This window comes from Diadema antillarum, unplaced genomic scaffold, assembly GCF_040938485.1.
Source record: "Diadema antillarum isolate AM-2024a unplaced genomic scaffold, OU_Dant_1.0 seq00000006_RagTag, whole genome shotgun sequence".
Lineage (NCBI taxonomy): Eukaryota > Metazoa > Echinodermata > Echinoidea > Diadematoida > Diadematidae > Diadema > Diadema antillarum.
This window is the reverse complement of record NW_027271128.1, coordinates 646,041-654,411: the sequence shown is the minus strand read 5'-3', so window position 1 is coordinate 654,411 and position 8,371 is coordinate 646,041.

Sequence of the window (8,371 nt, the reverse complement as noted above, 5' to 3'; positions counted from 1 at the left end):
ATAACAAAATTTTTATCCCGGAAAATAGGAGATAACTGTCCGAAATGGCTCATTTTGGGATATAAATGAAAATTTCGAAATTTTATGTAATTGAGCTTTATATGTTTGTTGAAAAACCTCTCTTCCGCTAGTTGCGGGGTTTATATATGTATAACAGTCATGAGACAAATGATATCTTTTGACAGAGAATTTTTGAGCCTCGCCAATAGGGGATTACTGTACGAAAGGGCCCATTTTGTGAGATGAATGAAAATATCGATATTTTATGTAATTGAGTTATATGTATTTGTAGAAAAATTATTATTCCCCTATTGGCCGGGTTTAGATAGCTATAATTGTCATTAGATAAATGATTTCTGTTGATAACGAAATTTTGATCCGGGCAAATAGTTTACAACCACCCGAAAGTGTCCATTTTATTATATAAATGAAAATATTGATATTTTATGTAATTGGGTTATATTTGTTTGTTGAAAAACCTGTCTTCCCCTATTGGCCGGGTTTAGATAGCTATAACTGTCATTAGATCAATGATTTAATCTGTTGATAACAAAATTTTGATCCCGGCAAATAGGGGATAATTGTCCGAAATGGCCCATTTTGTGATGTAAATGAAAATATCGATATTTCATGTAATTGAGCTTTATTTATTTGTTGAAAAACCTGCCTTCCTTTATTGGGCGAGTTTTCATAGCTATAAATGTCCTTAGATACATGATTTTTGTTGATAAGGAAGGTTTGATCCCGGCAAATAGTTTACAACCACCCGAAAGGGTCCATTTTATGATATAAATGAAAATATTGATATTTTATGTAATTGGGTTATATTTGTTTGTTGAAAAACCCTTCTTCCCCTATTGGCCGGGTTTAGATAGCTATAACTGTCATTAGATCACTGATTTCTGTTGATAACAAAATTTTGATCCCGTCAAATAGGGGATAACTGTCCGAGATGGCCCATTTTGTGATATAAATGGAAATATCGACATTTTATGTAATTGAGCTTTATTTGATTGTTGAATAACGTGTCTTCCCCCATTGGCCGAGTTTACATAGCTATAATTGTCCTTAGATAAATGATTTGTGTTGATAACAAAATTTTGATCCCGGCAAATAGTTAAAAACCACCCGAAAGGGTCCATTTTATGATATAAATGAAAATATTGATATTTTATGTGATTGAGTTATATGTGTTTGTATAAAAATCTGCATTTCCCTATTGGCCGGGTTAAGATAGCTATAACTGTCATCTGATGAATGATTTCTGTTGATAACAAGATTTTTATCCCGCCAAATAGGGGATAACTATCCGAGAGGGCCCATTTTGTGATGTAAATGAAAATATCGATATTTTATGTAATTGAGCTTTATTTGTTTGTCGAAAAACCTGTCTTCCCCTATTGACCGAGTTTACATAGCTATAATTGTCCTTAGATGAATGATTTCTGTTGATAAGGAAGGTTTGATCCCGGCAAATAGTTTACAACCACCCGAAAGGGTCCATTTTATGATATGAATGAAAATATTGATATTTTATGTAATTGAGTTATATGAGTTTGTATAAACATCTGTATTTCCCTATTGGCCGGGTTTAGATAGCTATAACTGTCCTTAGATAAATGATTTCTGTTGATAACAAAATTTTTATCCCGGAAAATAGGAGATAACTGTCCGAAATGGCTCATTTTGGGATATAAATGAAAATTTCGAAATTTTATGTAATTGAGCTTTATATGTTTGTTGAAAAACCTCTCTTCCGCTAGTTGCGGGGTTTATATATGTATAACAGTCATGAGACAAATGATATCTGTTGACAGAGAATTTTTGAGCCTCGCCAATAGGGGATTACTGTACGAAAGGGCCCATTTTGTGAGATGAATGAAAATATCGATATTTTATGTAATTGAGTTATATGTATTTGTAGAAAAATTATTATTCCCCTATTGGCCGGGTTTAGATAGCTATAATTGTCATTAGATAAATGATTTCTGTTGATAACGAAATTTTGATCCGGGCAAATAGTTTACAACCACCCGAAAGTGTCCATTTTATTATATAAATGAAAATATTGATATTTTATGTAATTGGGTTATATTTGTTTGTTGAAAAACCTGTCTTCCCCTATTGGCCGGGTTTAGATAGCTATAACTGTCATTAGATCAATGATTTAATCTGTTGATAACAAAATTTTGATCCCGGCAAATAGGGGATAATTGTCCGAAATGGCCCATTTTGTGATGTAAATGAAAATATCGATATTTCATGTAATTGAGCTTTATTTATTTGTTGAAAAACCTGCCTTCCATTATTGGACGAGTTTACATAGCTATAAATGTCCTTAGATACATGATTTTTGTTGATAAGGAAGGTTTGATCCCGGCAAATAGTTTACAACCACCCGAAAGGGTCCATTTTGTGATATAAATGAAAATATTGATATTTTATGTAATTGGGTTATATTTATTTGTTGAAAAACCCTTCTTCCCCTATTGGCCGGGTTTAGATAGCTATAACTGTCATTAGATCACTGATTTCTGTTGATAACAAAATTTTGATCCCGTCAAATAGGGGATAACTGTCCGAGATGGCCCATTTTGTGATATAAATGGAAATATCGATATTTCATGTAATTGAGCTTTATTTATTTGTTGAAAAACCTGCCTTCCCCTATTGGGCGAGTTTACATAGCTATAATTGTCCTTAGATAAATGATTTCTGTTGATAACTAAGGTTTGATCCCGGCAAATAGTTTACAACCACCTGAAAGGGTCCATTTTATGATATAAATGAAAATATTAATATTTTATGTAATTGAGTTATATGTGTTTGGATTAAAATCTGTATTTCCCTATTGGCCGGGTTTAGATAGCTATAACTGTCATTAGATCACTGATTTCTGTTGATAACAAAATTTTGATCCCGTCAAATAGGGGATAACTGTCCGAGATGGCCCATTTTGTGATATAAATGGAAATATCGACATTTTATGTAATTGAGCTTTATTTGATTGTTGAATAACGTGTCTTCCCCCATTGGCCGAGTTTACATAGCTATAATTGTCCTTAGATAAATGATTTGTGTTGATAACAAAATTTTGATCCCGGCAAATAGTTAAAAACCACCCGAAAGGGTCCATTTTATGATATAAATGAAAATATTGATATTTTATGTGATTGAGTTATATGTGTTTGTATAAAAATCTGCATTTCCCTATTGGCCGGGTTAAGATAGCTATAACTGTCATCTGATGAATGATTTCTGTTGATAACAAGATTTTTATCCCGCCAAATAGGGGATAACTATCCGAGAGGGCCCATTTTGTGATGTAAATGAAAATATCGATATTTTATGTAATTGAGCTTTATTTGTTTGTCGAAAAACCTGTCTTCCCCTATTGACCGAGTTTACATAGCTATAATTGTCCTTAGATGAATGATTTCTGTTGATAAGGAAGGTTTGATCCCGGCAAATAGTTTACAACCACCCGAAAGGGTCCATTTTATGATATGAATGAAAATATTGATATTTTATGTAATTGAGTTATATGAGTTTGTATAAACATCTGTATTTCCCTATTGGCCGGGTTTAGATAGCTATAACTGTCCTTAGATAAATGATTTCTGTTGATAACAAAATTTTTATCCCGGAAAATAGGAGATAACTGTCCGAAATGGCTCATTTTGGGATATAAATGAAAATTTCGAAATTTTATGTAATTGAGCTTTATATGTTTGTTGAAAAACCTCTCTTCCGCTAGTTGCGGGGTTTATATATGTATAACAGTCATGAGACAAATGATATCTGTTGACAGAGAATTTTTGAGCCTCGCCAATAGGGGATTACTGTACGAAAGGGCCCATTTTGTGAGATGAATGAAAATATCGATATTTTATGTAATTGAGTTATATGTATTTGTAGAAAAATTATTATTCCCCTATTGGCCGGGTTTAGATAGCTATAATTGTCATTAGATAAATGATTTCTGTTGATAACGAAATTTTGATCCGGGCAAATAGTTTACAACCACCCGAAAGTGTCCATTTTATTATATAAATGAAAATATTGATATTTTATGTAATTGGGTTATATTTGTTTGTTGAAAAACCTGTCTTCCCCTATTGGCCGGGTTTAGATAGCTATAACTGTCATTAGATCAATGATTTAATCTGTTGATAACAAAATTTTGATCCCGGCAAATAGGGGATAATTGTCCGAAATGGCCCATTTTGTGATGTAAATGAAAATATCGATATTTTATGTAATTGAGCTTTATTTGTTTGTCGAAAAACCTGTCTTCCCCTATTGACCGAGTTTACATAGCTATAATTGTCCTTAGATGAATGATTTCTGTTGATAAGGAAGGTTTGATCCCGGCAAATAGTTTACAACCACCCGAAAGGGTCCATTTTATGATATGAATGAAAATATTGATATTTTATGTAATTGAGTTATATGAGTTTGTATAAACATCTGTATTTCCCTATTGGCCGGGTTTAGATAGCTATAACTGTCCTTAGATAAATGATTTCTGTTGATAACAAAATTTTTATCCCGGAAAATAGGAGATAACTGTCCGAAATGGCTCATTTTGGGATATAAATGAAAATTTCGAAATTTTATGTAATTGAGCTTTATATGTTTGTTGAAAAACCTCTCTTCCGCTAGTTGCGGGGTTTATATATGTATAACAGTCATGAGACAAATGATATCTGTTGACAGAGAATTTTTGAGCCTCGCCAATAGGGGATTACTGTACGAAAGGGCCCATTTTGTGAGATGAATGAAAATATCGATATCTTATGTAATTGAGTTATATGTATTTGTAGAAAAATTATTATTCCCCTATTGGCCGGGTTTAGATAGCTATAATTGTCATTAGATAAATGATTTCTGTTGATAACGAAATTTTGATCCGGGCAAATAGTTTACAACCACCCGAAAGTGTCCATTTTATTATATAAATGAAAATATTGATATTTTATGTAATTGGGTTATATTTGTTTGTTGAAAAACCTGTCTTCCCCTATTGGCCGGGTTTAGATAGCTATAACTGTCATTAGATCAATGATTTAATCTGTTGATAACAAAATTTTGATCCCGGCAAATAGGGGATAATTGTCCGAAATGGCCCATTTTGTGATGTAAATGAAAATATCGATATTTCATGTAATTGAGCTTTATTTATTTGTTGAAAAACCTGCCTTCCATTATTGGACGAGTTTACATAGCTATAAATGTCCTTAGATACATGATTTTTGTTGATAAGGAAGGTTTGATCCCGGCAAATAGTTTACAACCACCCGAAAGGGTCCATTTTGTGATATAAATGAAAATATTGATATTTTATGTAATTGGGTTATATTTATTTGTTGAAAAACCCTTCTTCCCCTATTGGCCGGGTTTAGATAGCTATAACTGTCATTAGATCACTGATTTCTGTTGATAACAAAATTTTGATCCCGTCAAATAGGGGATAACTGTCCGAGATGGCCCATTTTGTGATATAAATGGAAATATCGATATTTCATGTAATTGAGCTTTATTTATTTGTTGAAAAACCTGCCTTCCCCTATTGGGCGAGTTTACATAGCTATAATTGTCCTTAGATAAATGATTTCTGTTGATAACTAAGGTTTGATCCCGGCAAATAGTTTACAACCACCTGAAAGGGTCCATTTTATGATATAAATGAAAATATTAATATTTTATGTAATTGAGTTATATGTGTTTGGATTAAAATCTGTATTTCCCTATTGGCCGGGTTTACACAGCTATAACTGTCATTAGATCAATGATTTCTGTTGATAACAAAATTTTAATCCCGGCAAATAGGGGATAACTGTCCGAGATGGCCCATTTAGTGATATAAATGAAAATATCGACATTTTATGTAATTGAGCTTTATTTGTTTGTTGAAAAACCTGTCTTCCCCTATTGACCGAGTTTACATGGCTATAATTGTCCTTAGATAAATGATTTCTGTTGATAACTAAGGTTTGATCCCGGGAAATAGTTAAAAATCACCCGAAAGGGTCCATTTTATGATATAAATGAAATTATTGGTATTTTATGTGATTGAGTTACATGTGTTTGTATATAAATCTGTATTCCCCTATTGGCCGGGTTTAGATAGCTATAACTGTCATCTGATGAATGATTTCTGTTGATAACAAGATTTTTATCCCGCCAAATAGTTAAAAAACACCCGAAAGGGTCCATTTTATGATATAAATGAAAATATTGATATTTTATGTAATTGAGTTATATGTGTTTGTAAAAAAACCTTTGTTACTCTATTGGTCGGGTTTAGATAGCTATAACTGTCATTACATAAATTATTTATGTTGATAACGAAGTTTTGAGCAAGAGAAATAGGGGATAACTGTCCGAGAAGGCCCATTTTGTGATATAAATGAAAATATCGATATTTCATGTAATTGAGTTATATATGTTTGTAGAAAAACCTTTCTTCCCCTATTGGCCGGGTTTAGATAGCTATAACTGTTATTAGGTAAATGGTTTCTGTTAATAACGAAGGTTTGGACCCGGCCAATAAAGGATAGCTGCCCGAAATTGCCCATTTTTCTGATAAAAATGAAAATATCGATATTTTATGTAATTGAGTTATATTTGTTTGTTGAAAAACCTGTCTTCCCCTATTGGCCAGGTTTATATAGCTATAATTGTCCTTACATAAATGATTTCTGTTGATAACAAAATTTTGACCCCTGGAAATAGGTGATAACTGTCCGAGAGGGCCAATTTTTTGATATAAATGAAAATATAGATATTTTATGTAATTGAGTTTTATTTGTTTGTTGAAAAACCTGTCATCCCCTATTGGCCGGGTTTGTATATTTATAAATGTCCTTAGATAAATGTTTTCTGTTGATAAGGAAGATTTGAGCAGGGCCACTAGGGGATAACTGCACGACAGGGCCAATTAAGTGATATAAATGAAAATATCGATTTTTTAATGTAATTGAGTTATATTTATGTTGAAAAACCAGTCTTCCTTTATTGGACGGGATTATATAGCTAGAATTGTCCTTAAATAAATGACTTCTGTTGATCACGAAGTTTTGAGCCCGGCCAATAGGGGATTACTGTTCGAAAGGGCCCATTTTGTGATATAAATGAAAATATCGATATTTTATGTAATTGAGTTATATGTGTTTGTAAAAAAACCTTTGTTACCGTATCGGTCGGGTTTAGATAGCTATAACTGTCATTACATAAATGATTTATGTTGATAACGAAGTTTTGAGCCCGGGAAAAAGGGGATAACTTTCCGAGAAGGCCCATTTTGTGACAGTCATAAGACAAATGATATCTGTTGACAGAGAATTTTTGAGCCTCGCCAATAGGGGATAACTATCCGAAAGGGCCAATTTTGTGAGATGAATGAAAATATCGATATTTTATGTAATTGAGTTATATGTATTTGTAGAAAAATTTGTATTCCCCTATTGGCCGGGTTTAGATAGATATAATTGTCATTAGATAAATGATTTCTGTTGATAACGAAATTTTGATCCCGGCAAATAGTTTACAACCACCCGAAAGGGTCCATTTTATTATATAAATGAAAGTATTGATATTTTATTTAATTGGGTTATATTTGTTTGTTGAAAAACCTGTCTTCCCCTATTGGCCGGGTTTAGATAGCTATAACTGTCATTAGATCAATGATTTAATCTGTTGATAACAAAATTTTGATCCCGGCAAATAGGGGATAATTGTCCGAAATGGCCCATTTTGTGATGTAAATGAAAACATCGATATTTCATGTAATTGAGCTTTATTTATTTGTTGAAAAACCTGCCTTCCCCTATAGGGGGAGTTTACATAGCTATAAATGTCCTTAGATAAATGATTTTTGTTGATAAGGAAGGTTTGATCCCGGCAAATAGTTTACAACCACCCGAAAGGGTCCATTTTATGATATAAATGAAAATATTAATATTTTATGTAATTGAGTTATATGTGTTTGTATTAAAATCTGTATTTCCCTATTGGCCGGGTTTAAACAGCTATAACTGTCATTAGATCAATGATTTCTGTTGATAACAAAATTTTAATCCCGGCAAATAGGGGATAACTGTCCGAGATGGCCCATTTAGTGATATAAATGAAAATATCGACATTTTATGTAATTGAGCTTTATTTGTTTGTTGAAAAACCTGTCTTCCCCTATTGACCGAGTTTATATGGCTATAATTGTCCTTAGATAAATGATTTCTGTTGATAACTAAGGTTTGATCCCGGGAAATAGTTAAAAATCACCCGAAAGGGTCCATTTTATGATATAAATGAAAATATTGGTATTTTATGTGATTGAGTTATATGTGTTTGTATATAAATCTGTATT